General features: G+C 40.2%; 1 long non-coding RNA gene across 3 annotated transcripts in view; it reads left to right on the top strand.

The window, feature by feature from the left end:
• The first annotated feature begins 203 nt into the window (after positions 1 to 203).
• The window catches only part of LOC142827328 (uncharacterized), a 145,680-nt gene continuing 132,037 nt past the window's right edge, over positions 204 to 13,846 (top strand). For all 3 annotated transcript variants that reach the window (XR_012902014.1, XR_012902013.1, XR_012902015.1), the window contains exon 1: positions 204 to 571. This is a non-coding gene — a long non-coding RNA (uncharacterized LOC142827328). The remainder of the gene's footprint in view (positions 572 to 13,846) is intronic.

Raw genomic sequence — 13,846 nt, 5'->3', positions numbered from 1 at the left:
AGTGGCCTTTTCTTTTGAAATTACCAGATTTCTAGCTTCCTTTTTTTATATACTGCTCCTTCTAGCAATCTCACAACTGGAGAATCAAAGTGTGATTTCCTGTGATTTTTTTTTTTCAAAACTGAATTGACCACAACTGCTCAAAGTTCTTGTTTTACATTTCAGTGTTGACCTTGGAGAAGGGAATGGAGAGTTAGGGTGAGATTCTGATACCCCTTCTGTTACTGCACAGTGGCTTTAGTGGGATTATGTATGGAGTAAGTGTGGTAGGGTACTGGTTCAGAAGACCTTAATTTGCTCCTGCCACTCCAGCCCCAATCAAGGGGAATGGTTTGTGGCTGGGTGAATAAACCTATGCTGCCTTGTAACTGGCAGCACCTGCCGGCTTCATGAGTCCAGAGCTATAAAGGCTGGAGGAAACAGAGGTGGAGGGGAAGGTCAAGGACAGCACAGAGGGAGATGGCAGTGGTCTACTCAGGTGCTGGCCAGGCCTGCTATTGACAATGTAGCTGTGAAGCCTGTACATAGTGGGGAATTGATGGCAGGAAACCTATCAAGAGTACTGAGCATGGTGGGTATTTCATCAGATTGAAGTTTCCCTGACTCATTGAAAAAGGGGGGCCAAGAGGCTGAGTATTATGGGGTACAGTGTGGTCCTCTTACAGTAAGGCACTATAACATATGGGTAAGCTTATGAATACTATCCTTGCAGAAGAGATAAGACTCAATGTTAATTCAAACTGAATGTGATTTCTGGTGGTCTTCATATTTTTCTTTTTTCATGCTTTTGTGTTTTAATGTGAAATTAAATAGTGGAGCTGGAAATGCTTTAATGAGGGAGTCTGTTAGACTATTAGGTAAAATGAGGCAACAAGATCTAATAACGTTGCTGCCTTTATCTTCCTTCACAGACTCCTTGTTGCCACTAGATGTTCACCTTCTGTTTCAGTTTGTTCTTCCCATTCCACTGCAAATAAATAGAACAGCTGCAAGGTGGGGGAGGGAGGGAGGGGTGGGGCCAAGGTAGAAGGGGTAGGGCTGAGGGCAGCTGTTCCTCCAATGCAGCCTGGAGTATAATGCCCCTGTCCCAGCATCACTCATTAGCACAGCCCAGAGTGTGTGGAAGGGCATGCCAGCAGCCATGTAAAGGGTCTGGGGCACTGTGCTTGAACAGTGGTTTTGTGAGGTCTGCTTTTTCTTGTTAAAACACAAACACCCAAATAACACTTCACTAGAGACACCTAGAAGGGTTTCCTAACACTTATTCCTGTTATGAGAGGAATTATTACATTTTAAGGAATATTTCTTTGCAAAATCCATGGTTTTGTTGGATTTACCATCCCAAAATATTTAGTGGAATTGCCGCTCAGAAGATAATTTTATCACCCACTTTCACATACAAACATACTCCATGAAGAGTTCTCCATCTGGCTGGATACTCTGGTTGTGATTTGAGCCCATCTCACTGTGCTTCTTGTGCATTAGGCAATAATCAATCCCTGCGTTGTTGGGGTAAGATGGACTCTTCCCACTTCCTCCTTCAGACCTGCTGAGGACAGGTCAGTTACCCTTCATCCTATTCACACTCAGGCTCAATTACTTCTTGAATGACCTCCCTAACAGTAGACTATGGGGAAACTTCCCTCTCCCTTCTCTGCTTTTCTCCAAATAATTGCTTTACATTGATGTGGGGTTTTTTTCATTCTCTGGTGGGCATCATGAGACTAGCAGTACATTACTTCTTTGAGTTTGCCCATTCCCAACAGGTTTTTGAATCACAGCACTTTTCAGATGTGCCATTTCCCCTCTTTCAAGGGAATTCTGACGCTCAGCACAAGTCAATTGGCCTGAGGTCTCTTTTCTTTTGGCAGGATCTCTGACCAAAACTCAATCAGCATGGTCTTAATTTCCCTGTTAAAAGGTAGGCAGCGAACTAACCTTCTCGGTCACTGAGTCTGGCTTAAGTGGGTTTTCATTTGAGCCCTTGGGCATTAACCTTGTTGCATCATTTCCCAATAATGAATCAGAATGAGTATCTTCCAGTTTTCATAATGTCAGCATCCCAGAAACTGCTTTGGTGTTCTTATTGATTCAGGCTGCAAGCAGGTCAATGGGGTTCATCACACGTCTTTAAAGTGCTCTACAAAGGTGGGTAACTATTTTCAATTCAACTAAGGTCATGTGTTCCCATACCCATATTTCTTATGCAGCAACCCTTTTTTTTTTTTTTTTTTTTTTTTTTTTGCTAACCAGTCTCTACCTCCATTTGCAATAACCAAGGAACTTCTTGTTTCTGGAAATGAGGTGGAAACCATTGCCTGAGATTCTCTCCATTGTGGCTCTTGGGGACACCATACTCTTTGTCCTTTTATGAAAAGGAGCTTTTGGTTTCTCTCATTTTCTCCTTAATTCTTCTGGAAAGATGGGGAATTCCTAGTTCTTTCAACTGTTGTACATGCTGACGTAGGTCAGCTGGTTTTGTGGTTGGAATTCCCAACCTATATTTAGCTTACATGCTCTTTGTTATTCCAAACTGTGGCTAGGGCAAGCCATGTCTAGCTGGAGGCCCATATAAGAACCTATACAGACAGATAACAAGATCAGAAAAACCCTGCATTGGTTCTAACTATTCTAAGCAACAAAGGCAAAGGCTATATACATAGCAATGCATCATAATAAAGTCTTGTTCAGACTTTGATTTGAGCTTTGATTTGGGTATTAACTGTTCTTGTTTAAAAAAAAAATTAAAACAACATAGTATAGGTTAAGAGGTTATTTCCCAGTCTTGACTGCTTTTAAGGTGCAGCATATAAGAAGTAAATGCTAATTTTACATGCATAAAAGAGGATGAATGCATATTCAAAAAACAAAACAAAACCACATGAAAACAATTGAGGAATGGGGCAAACTTGTCTTAACAAAATAAGGCTTCTTGAACTCTCCTTTTAAACACAAACCAAATCTCTTCTTAAGCTCAAAAAATAGTTTGAGTAATCCCCCTTGCCCATTATAATACATGTGTGTACTTCTGCACTTTTTGGTTCTAATCAGAAGCAGAAGTGCTGAAATGCTAGTCTCACACTTTTTCTCAGCTTGGTCCAAATAAGGAAGTACCAGAAATCTCATTTGAAAGCCTGCAGTTAGAAATTTTGTAACACAATTTTGCAGACCAAGGTTCAGAAAACTTGGATAAATTACAAATATAAAATTTCTGGATAGGTATCCTAACACAGCATTTTACCCTTTAAGTGATCTCAGACAAGGCATTTTAAAATTGAGGCAACTTATACCAATTTCTGAAAATCTTGGACATTAAGCAAGGAATCTTTGAACCAGACCCATAATCTGAGGAACTGGATAGTCACAAGTCACTATTAAATCTCTAGAAGGTTTCAAACACCGAATTTATAAGTGTGAGTTTTTATGGTATGATCTCACTCAGATGCTGATAAATATATTTTCCTGGCATCACTAGCGAAGCTTTATAAGAATCTTTCCACGTAACTTCTAATATTTTTAATGTGGTGCTTTTTTATTCTTTTGTGCAAATTATGATTAACTGGAACAAGGACTCTGACTGTACTCGCAAAAGTTCAGTAATTCTGGATACCTTTCCTCTCTCCATATGACTGTTTAAAAGGATAAGTCACTTAAATAAATGACTTTTAAGTTAATGGTGGAAGAATGTAATGGGTGCTTACGTCCAATGTTCATTAGTTCCTTACTCAATGTGTAGCAAAGTTTGCACAATATTTAGTTTGCTCATATAGGAAATGTTGCTACATCATATTCTGTAGGCACAATTTAATCACTACAAGTAAAAAAGTATGATACTTGGGAGTTCTAAAATATCATATAACCAAGACACTGCAGTAGATCTATGTGGGAGCTGTTACTAAAACAATACCTGTAAGTGGTTATTTTAACTAATTGGTAATATTTAATTACTTCTAGCTCTAATGATCACACTGGAGTGCCAGTTCCTCAGTTATTTGCATGCTATGCCTAGAATATCCATGGAATACCACATCAGCATCTACCACAGGCCAAAAATTGGGTTGGGTCTCTGTGCGTAGGAAATCCTAAGTTCCTAGGACCTGATTTTCTGCTCTCTTGCTTTACCAAAGGCAATGAAAGACACAAATGTATCTCGTGATTTATACCATTGTAAGTGACTGAGAATTAAGCCAGTGATGGGCAACCTGCAGGCCATAAGTGGCCCATCAGGATTTGTGTGGCCCACACAACAGTTCATTTACTGTTGCCCACATACAGGATTGCCAGATTCTGTTGCTTTCCATTCACATAGGAAAAAAGCCTATCTGGTATTACAGTCGTGGCACGCATGTGAAGCAAGGACGTTTGAAGTGAGGTGTACAGGCAGTCCCCGGGTTACATGGATCCGACTTACATCGGATCCCTACTTACAAACGGGGTGAGGCAACCCCGCACTAGCTGCTTCCCCGCAGCAGACCAGGGAGACACGAAGCTAGCGCTCCCCCCTCCCCCCAGCAGACCAGGGAGATGCAGAGCGGCTTTTCTCAGCAGACACCTCAGCTTGAGAATAAAGGACTGAGGGAAGTGAGGTGTGGGAGAATAAAACTGAGCTCTGGAGAAATGTTTGGCTAGAGTTTCCCCTACAATATGTACCAGTTCCGACTTCCATACAAATTCAACTTAAGAACAAACCTACAGTCCCTATCTTGTACGTAACCCGGGGACTGCCTGTATATTCATTACACACAACATTGACTGTGAGAGGCATGTGCTCCCTCTACATCCAATCAAAGGTGTCTCAAATTGGGTACCCCAAATAACTATCCATTCTTGAAAATGTAGACCACAGCTATTCTTCATGGAGAATTAACACTTATTACAGTGCTGGTCAAACAATTAAAGGTATAATTCCTATTTCATTAGACATGGTATTTTTAATTAGTCAGCCAATGCTATTTGAACTAATATATGATGATCAGGCGATGGTCTAATCTTCAAAGGGGTGCAAATGTATATATTAATGCTGTTCTATAGGTGGATTAATATGAACAGGTTTAACAGGAAAAATGCAAGTTAGGTGGGATTTGAATTAACAATGTTGTTGTCTGGCACATAAAGGAGGGACAGAGTTACAGGAGTAGTGGGTAGTATGGAAAAATCATGACGACAAAAGTGAAAAGACACAAAAGAGGCATTGCACAGGGTGTGTTAACAGCATAGTCAGAGCAGGGGGTATTCGGAGGACATGATATCTAGTATGATGGTTAGGACATTGGTATTTTGACATCTTTACAGAGCGCTGGCCAGAATGTCACCTCTATAGCTTCAGCATCTGGCTCCCAACCGATTAATCTAAATTACACATGCACTCCCAAGGGAGATGACAAAAATGTCTCCCCCCCGCCCCCCAAAAAAAATTGAGTCACCTTCACAGAAATTCCTTCCAATTTTCATACAGATTTCAAAATGTCTGAAATATTCTGACCAACTCTACACACTATATCATGATCTGGGTCTTAGACATCCATGTTTCCTTTCAAGTTCTTCCTGAGGCATGAAGCACTGCATTTCAGTTCAGATTACATTTGTTGCTGGGTATTCCTATAAAATATCATCTGTTTAGTTTCTCGGCTCTTGTCTTGCGCTATTTCTTTCTCACAGAATATTTGTTGATAACATAACTATTTAATATGGGAGACCACCTACACTGCATCATGCCTTCCAGCACTTGCAGCTTTCCAAAAAATGCATTCACTGGTTTACCAACACTGAATAATAGCATATTGTGTCTGAATGAATACGTCTATTCTTCATCCAACAAAGCACCTAAATTCAGCATCTGGTTCCCAGTACAGTCAGATTTGATTTTCACTTTTTTGAAAAAGAAACGGCCCCAACCAAGGGAGAGCAAGCAGAAAAATAAGGCAGATCTTTGTTGGTCAGGGGGCTCAATCCATAGCTGGTGTAAATTGATAGAGACAATTGATATAGACTTCAGTAGAGATGTTGCCTTATATCATCTGAGAACCTTTCTCAGTTTTAAAATTTGCTTTTGCAGTCACCCTCTCAGTTTTTTCCCTATGTAACCACTATCTTCCATTTCTGCTATGGGCTATGATATCCACTTCAAAACCAAATGTTGTCAGCCTTTCTAGAACTCTCCTTTCTATGTATATTTAGGAAGATCTATTTATATACTTCCTAGAATGCTTGCCATTTTAAGTCACAGGTCTCAGTTCAGTAATGGATGTACATTAGAGTTGGCAGAGTCTGACAGAAGCTATTTTGGGAGATTCTCCTCCTTCCAACATGACATAATGCCATTTTTTAAAAATATCCAGGACTGATTTCAATAGTCAAAGGAGATTTGATGCTGATTCCAGGAGACTCCCGGCCAGTCCCAGAGGATTGGCAACCCTAATGTACATTGTTCTACAAGCCACAAGTGTGGAAGCAGCCAGTGATAATTTGGAATTGTTGTGGAAGATCAGATGTGTTTTCTTGATGAACTCTGCATGTATTGCTACAACTATGAATATAAAGTCACAATAAGCAGGATAGTTGAGCAGGAGAGTGGCACGCCAGCTTATGTATTGAGTCTTTCAAGGTAGCCTCGTCTTAGACATTTTTCAGTGATATCAACCAAAACAAACCCCAAGATCAGTAGTTCTTTCAAATCTGCATCTATATTGCACTACCTGGTCAGAAGCAGCCAAGCCTCAGAAAAGTGGAAACAAAAAAGAAAATAAGACTGAAAATATATCTACTTTAAGAAAGGAAGATATTAGGTCCAATATCATAGTATGAGACTGGAAAGAACCCACATAGGTCATGTACTCCAGACCCCTGCACTAGAGGGGTAGGAACAATGTCAGGTAGGAAAGAGGCTGCTTCAGCAATCTTTGTCCTCCTGGATGGTATGACAGGTGACAAACAACAAAGATACTGGACACAGTGAAACATGAAATCAGGGGTTTCAAAGGAACCAGAGGCTATGGCTACACACGAGAGAGCCAACAGCAGCTGTAAACTCACTCTTGTAGCTGCTTTGAGATGATGGGTTAGAACTCTATCAGCTTAACTACTCCAGCCTCCCTGCGAGATAGCACTGTTTATCCTAGCACTTAAGTCGGCATACTTTTTTTTTTTTCAGAAAAACTTCACCTGCATCTAGACTGCAGCCGCATTCTTTTGAAAGTAAATCGAAAGAACGTGACAGTTTTTTTGATCACGGTAAACCTCATTTTACGAGGAATAACGCCTTTTTTCAAAAGTACTGTTTCAAAAAAAGGCACTATTGAATGCAAAATGTGCTTTTTTGAAAGCGAGTGTCTAGACTCTCTCTTTCAAAAGAGGCTCGCTTTTTCAAAAAATCTACTTGTCTTCTAGATGCTCTCTTTCAAAAGAGGCTTGTAGTCTAGACGTAGCCTCAGGGTGTGTATAAACTACCCCCCTCTGTCGGCAGAGGGACATAAATTAGACGCATCAAAAGTGCAAATAAAGCAGGGATTTAAATATCCTGTGCTTCATTTGCATAATGGCAGCCACCACTTTTTTTCAAAATGAGGCTTTTCGAAAAAAACAACAACCCCAGCAGTTTAGACGGGGCATTTTCAACAGAAATGACCAATTTCAAAAGATCCTGAGGAGAACAGGATCTTTCAAAGTGGGGCATTTCTGTCAAAAATGCCCCGTCTAAACTGCTGGGTTTTTTCGAAAAGCCCCATTTTGAAAAAAAGTGGTGGCTGCCATTATGCAAATGAAGCACAGGATATTTAAATCCCTGCTTCATTTGCACTTTCAATGTGTCTAATTTACATCCCTCTGCTGACAGAGGGGTGTAGCTTAGACATACACTCAGAAGGGTAAATAATTCAAATTCCTGAGTGACGTAGCTTATGTTGACTTGAGCTGCAATGTTGCCAAAGCCTTAGGTATTTAATACCAAATCCTGTCAAATCTTATTGAACTTTAAGTTAGGACTGGTCAGAAAATGTGTTGTTTCCTGGTGAAAAAGTAGATGAAAGTGGAGAAAAAAAGATTGCTTCCATTGAAGTTTTTAGTGGAAATGCTCAATTTTTTGAACAAACTGAAGCCACAGAAAACCAAAAAAAAGTTTTGATGGAAAATTGGTAAGCCCTAATGTGGGTGACCAAGTTCTTATAGGTTATTTTGAAATTCCCAGCATAGTAAGACTAAAAGCCTCACTGTAACTTGTTGTGAATCACTACCATAGTGTCTCGTGCTGGTCACTCAAGGAACTAGCTCAGTCCAGCTTCAGAGCACACTCTTCTGGTAGTGTTTCAACCGCTAATATCTTTTGTCTGTTCTCTGCTATTCATCCAGACCCATGACCTTCCCAGATGATGGTGTAGTTCCTTCAGGGTATTGCCCTGTGGCAGCACCGCCACACTCTGGGGTCCTCCCCTCCCAAGGAACTCCAACCTCTCTATACCCACCTTGCTTCAGTGACCCACTGCCAGTCATCATCTAGCCCCTGCCTCAGGAGCAAATTTAAGTCTGAATGATGGCAAGGGAGTATGGACTTGCTGCCTTCTTCTGCCCTGGCTGCTCCTCTGCAGCCCTAATACATTTCTGGGTCCCTGTTACTGTGCCTTCTCAGTCCGGGGGGGTTTATTCAGGCCTGAGCTTCCCTGGCTCACGCTACCTTCCCCTAACACTACTCTGTCCAAGGTACCCATGCTAGCAGGCAGCTAGCTCCTTCTCCCTCCAGAACTGGAAACGAGAATGAGCACCTCCTGGCCAGCCCTCGTTATACAGACCTGCCAGGCTCTGATTGGCTGCCTCAAGCCCTCTTCTGATTGGCTTATAGCCACAACCATCTCCCAGGGCTGTTTTACCCCTTTTCATTCCAATTGAGAGCAAACTCCCTGTCACACCCCCACACAAACTGGTTTTGCCTGGGAGAGAACCTCTGAGGGCCTGTTCCAAAACCAAGCAAAGTCAGAGTGATTCCATTTATTTCTGTGGGCTTGAATCACAGCTGAAAAGTTTTCTGCCTAAAAGATTTCTAAATAGAATTAATTTCCTCTAAACAGAATTAAAATGGGCAAACATTTTTCCCTTCCCTCTTTGTTTCTGGAACTGTGGTTTCAGTTTTTGTGCGTCTCCTTTTTCCCTCCTTTCTTTTTGTGGTGGAGAAACAGTTAGTGACTCACTCAAAATGGCTTTTTCTGTGGCCAGTCCTTGTGTTGTCCGACATATTACTCTTTACTATTTCCTGAGGTTTTTTTTCTCTCTTTTTTTTTTATTCACCCGCCCACATTCATCTTTCTGACAGCTCTTTCTTTTAACCACATTTCTTTCTAATGAAGCTTGATAGTCCCCTCCTAGCTTTCCTGTTTCACTATGTCCAGTATCTTTGTTTATGATCCTGTCATACCATCAAGGAGAGGCTGCTAAAATAGGCCAACTGTTTCCTACCTGGGAGGAGTTGTGCCTCTTGGCAAGGGGGAAGGAGGGAAACTTTACAACTGCTTATCTTAAAATGACTGTCACCACTTCCATGGTGTCTGTAGAACTGAGTGTTTTTCCAACTTTTAGGAGAATATTATCTAAGGAGAAAAAGGCAGCCTTCTCATTAAAGTTTTTATCGGCCAACACCCTAATTTATCTTGTGTTAAACTCCCAAACACTTTAAATGTCACTGTCTGGCTACAATCTGGATTCATTTCTGGCTGCATGCCATAGGTTGCTGGCAGAATGAGTCTATTGAGTTTTAAACAAATCCATGTCTTCTGTGTGTTCATAGATAAAGATAAGAATGCATCTCATCTCAGTATTTGGCATTGCAAATCCTCCTGAATACTCTGTTTAATCAGTATTAACAATACTATCTGGTTTATTTACTACACACCAATTAATCAGAAGAGCAGATGATCTTAAACAAGTGCTGCAGTTGCTGCAAGAAGAACTGAAGCACTTTAATGGCTGCAATCTATCCCACTGTACTCTGAAGTGCATATTATTACAGCTCTTAGCATAGTCTGGCTGCTGGATTTATGAGATCATTATAGCTTCTTAATGAAGGTTCATCACTAATCTTGTCTCCTCTTTTTGATTTAATAAATATCAGTGTCTGATGTCAGACTGGCAAGTTTAAACCTTTCACCCTCATCAAGTTTCCAAGGATTAAGGGGGGGAAAAAAATCAGCTGTTTAAGTATATAAATAGTTTGTAAAGGGGGAATTGCTGATTCTTTAGTGAGAAGGTTTCAAACTAAAGAAAGTGAGAAACTTACAAACATTTTCCTGATTCAGAAGGAGAGCACATCATAGTACTTGGACCATCACCTGGGATGCCAGTAGACTAAGACTCCTGGCTCAGACCACTAGCAAAGCTAATGCAATGCATATTTTCAAGGTGAAAAATAAAAATCAAGACGTCTCCTCATCCATGCTGTCTTAGTTTGATGGAGGAAGGCTGTCCTCTGTCTCCATGTCTATGCCCCTTTCTTGGAGGGATCCAGAGGCCATTTATATTTTTAATGTACTGTAAATATTGGGGTAATTGGATTAATACAGTGTTTCACTCTTAGATGGTTTTTCTCCCCAAGGCTTCAACAGTAGTTTGTCTCTTAGGGTGTGTCTAGACAGTGGCGCTATTTTGCGATACTTCTGGTATCCCGAAATAGCATTTTCTGTATGTTGACAGTGAACCTGTTATTTCAAAATAGCTTTCAAAATAACGGGTGTGCTATTCCGATGTCCTTGTAAACCTCATTCTATGAGGATTAAGGGACATTTTGGAATAGTGGGTTATTTCAAAATCTGGTGCTGTGTAAACTGTGCCAAATTATGAAATAATCTATTTCAAAATAAGATAGAAATAAACTACGCAATTTACATAGCTCAAAGTGTGTAGCTTATTTCAGGCTAAGGGTGCAGTATAGATGCATCCTTAGGGTGAATCAACACTATATTATAGCTTAAAATAAGATATGCAATTTGAGCTATGCAAATTGCATAGCTTATTTTAATCTTATTTTGAAATAGCTTATTTCATAATTTGGCGCTGTTTACACAGCACTAGATTTTGAAATAACCCACTATTCTGAAACATCCCTTACTCGTGGAATGAGGTTTACAGGGATGTCAGAATAGTGAGCCCAAAATAATGGGCTTGCTGTTAAGACGTGGGATAGCTCTTTTCGGATACTCTGGTATCCGAAAATAGCGTTGTAGTGTAGACGTAGCCTAAGTGTATGTCTACACTTCACAGCTTTAGTGAGATAGCTGTGTTGACAAGTCAGGCAGTGTAAACACTTTTGCAGACAAACTTTCACCCCTTATCAGCAGCTCCTGTGTCCACAGAAGCATGGTTTACACTAATACTTGCTAGGGCAAAGCATTTGTTGTTCGGCGGAGGTTGGGGGGTTTAAGCACCTGTGAATGACAAAAGCTTTGTCGCTCAATTACCAGTGTAGACAAAGCCTAAATTACAGCATCTTACTTCTTTGGCCTCCATTACACTCACTGAGAGATTGAGTCCTGATCACTCACATCAAATGGAAGTTTTGCACTGATTTCACTGGAAACAGGTTCAGACTGTTCAACTCCTTTATACACACATGTGACTTACTGAGGATTAACTTTCACCACCTCCCACAGCAACTCTGAATTTGTCCCCATATCTTTCTTGCCTCATAAAACTGACAGTGTTCTCTTTGAGTTCCTAAAGGCCAACTGTAGCTGCAAATAAAACGTATACCATTTCTTTCTTATCTATTGGCCAAAGAAATCTAATGCAACACATGATTTTCTAGATGACATTTAACAGAGCTAACCTTTTCAGTCCTACTCTCCAAAGCAGCTGCAGAAATAAAGGGCATACAGCCCCCTCATACTTTTGTTCCAAAGTATATATAAAATAACCAGAGTATTTTAACATTTTACTTCCAACATTAGCCAATATTAAAAAAATATATCTTGGCCACCACAGACCCAGCAGAAATAGGTCAGTTTACACTTAAAAACATTGGAAAGTTATGTTTTGGAGACTGGTCTTTGTAATATGAACACATCAAACACATTTCACAATTTTAAGAAATGGTATCACTGGAGAATGTTAACTTCAGATGTGTTTATTTAGATGACTTTCTTTTTCATGTGTGATTAAAGGCTATGGCATGAGAGAAGGGTACACACATTTTCAGTACGCCTGCCCAACTAGCTTCAGTCTTCCTTGGATATAAGTATTGAGTGACCCAAATATTCATCCAAAGCTTGAACCAAGCTAAAAACCTTGAATACTTATGTTATTATTTAATACATAAAAATAAAACTTGTTCACAGATTCTGGGACAGATTGCTTTTGCAATGCAATGTGCCTCTTCAAAAAAAAAAAAAAAAAAAAAAAAAAAAGAGCAAAAGGCCACCAGATCTCCCCATTTCTCCATCTCCTATGCGACATAGCCTATCATAATCTCCCAACATAAGGAATATGGCTAGAGCACTACTCCATATTCTTGCCATTCTTCACTGTGATAATGAGACCTGGAGGCAATTGCTGGCTTTTGTTGCTTAGAAAAGCCCCTAGACTGTTCTAAATTTACTCCAGGCTGTTTACAAGCCCTAAAACCAAAGGGCCTCCAACTGGCTCCTTTGGCCTTCCTTCTTCCACTTGACAAGACACAGTTTAGAATCTAGCTCCCTGTTTTCAACCAAGATTAAAAGCATACATTCCAAATTCATGGTAAGCTTCTGTTCCAGAACTACTTGTGGTAAGTCAAAATTTCATGGAAATCCTGTGATACTTCCAAGCCAAACAAATTTGAAGCATCTGTATCCTTTTCTGAATTTTCAACTGTACCCTCAAACCTACTTGGTTTAAAGCATTGCTGCAGAGTGGGCTAAAAATTGTACCATCTCCTCATGAGTATTATGGAGTATCTCTTTTTTTGAGTCAGGATGATAATATAATAACTGGAATGACTATACCTGCTTGTAGAAAATGAAGACACAATAAGGATCCTCACTGACGTGTATTGCCAAGTGGGAACATGATGGAAGAAAACAGCCAAAGTGTGCTTTTTTTAAAACTATTGATTTGATCTTAGATCAAGTTCCTGTGTTCACAATGTTGGGTTGCCTAGTTCATTTATATTTCAGTTTAAATAAACATGAACTTATAAAATCAGGGTAATCTATGTCAGTTGAAAAGGATTGAAGTTTGAATGAAATAAACTGAAATTCCATCAGGGAGTAGATCCTCATATTGACCCTAAATCAATGTCCACTGAAATCAAAGGAAGTGTACCTAGTTTTATTAAAACTAATAAAAGAAAGTTCTTCTTCACACAGCGTGTAGTCAACCTGTGGAACTCCTTGCCAGAGGAGGCTGTGAAGGCTAGGACTATAACAGAGATTAAAGAGAAGCTAGATAATTTCATGGAGGTTAGGTCCATAAAAAGCTATTAGCCAGGGGATAGAAACGGTGTCCCTGGCCTCTGTTTGTCAGAGGCTGGAGAGGGATGGCAGGAGACAAATCTCTTGATCATTGTCTTCGGTCCACCCTCTCTAGGGCACCTGGTGTTGGCCACTGTCAGCAGACAGGCTACTGGGCTAGATGGACCTTCGGTCTGACCCAGTATGGACACTCATATGTTCTTATGTTCTTCAGTTGTCTTCAGAATCCATCCCCTTCACATTAAGTCTAACACTTACTTGTTCTCCTTTTAACATATTGGCAAACAGGCTAATATTCCTGAGGGATATACAGTTTCCTTAGAGCCTGAGACCCTTTGGTCTCTGATCTCATAATCTTGGTGTTTTGAATTTGCGTAAACTTCATTTTTGAACCACATCTTCAAGAAAATTCTAGCCTGAGG

Source organism: Pelodiscus sinensis, chromosome 2 (assembly GCF_049634645.1).
Source record: "Pelodiscus sinensis isolate JC-2024 chromosome 2, ASM4963464v1, whole genome shotgun sequence".
NCBI lineage: Eukaryota > Metazoa > Chordata > Testudines > Trionychidae > Pelodiscus > Pelodiscus sinensis.
The sequence above is the reverse complement of the archived record's forward strand: the minus strand, read 5'-3'. Positions and strand labels throughout refer to the sequence as shown.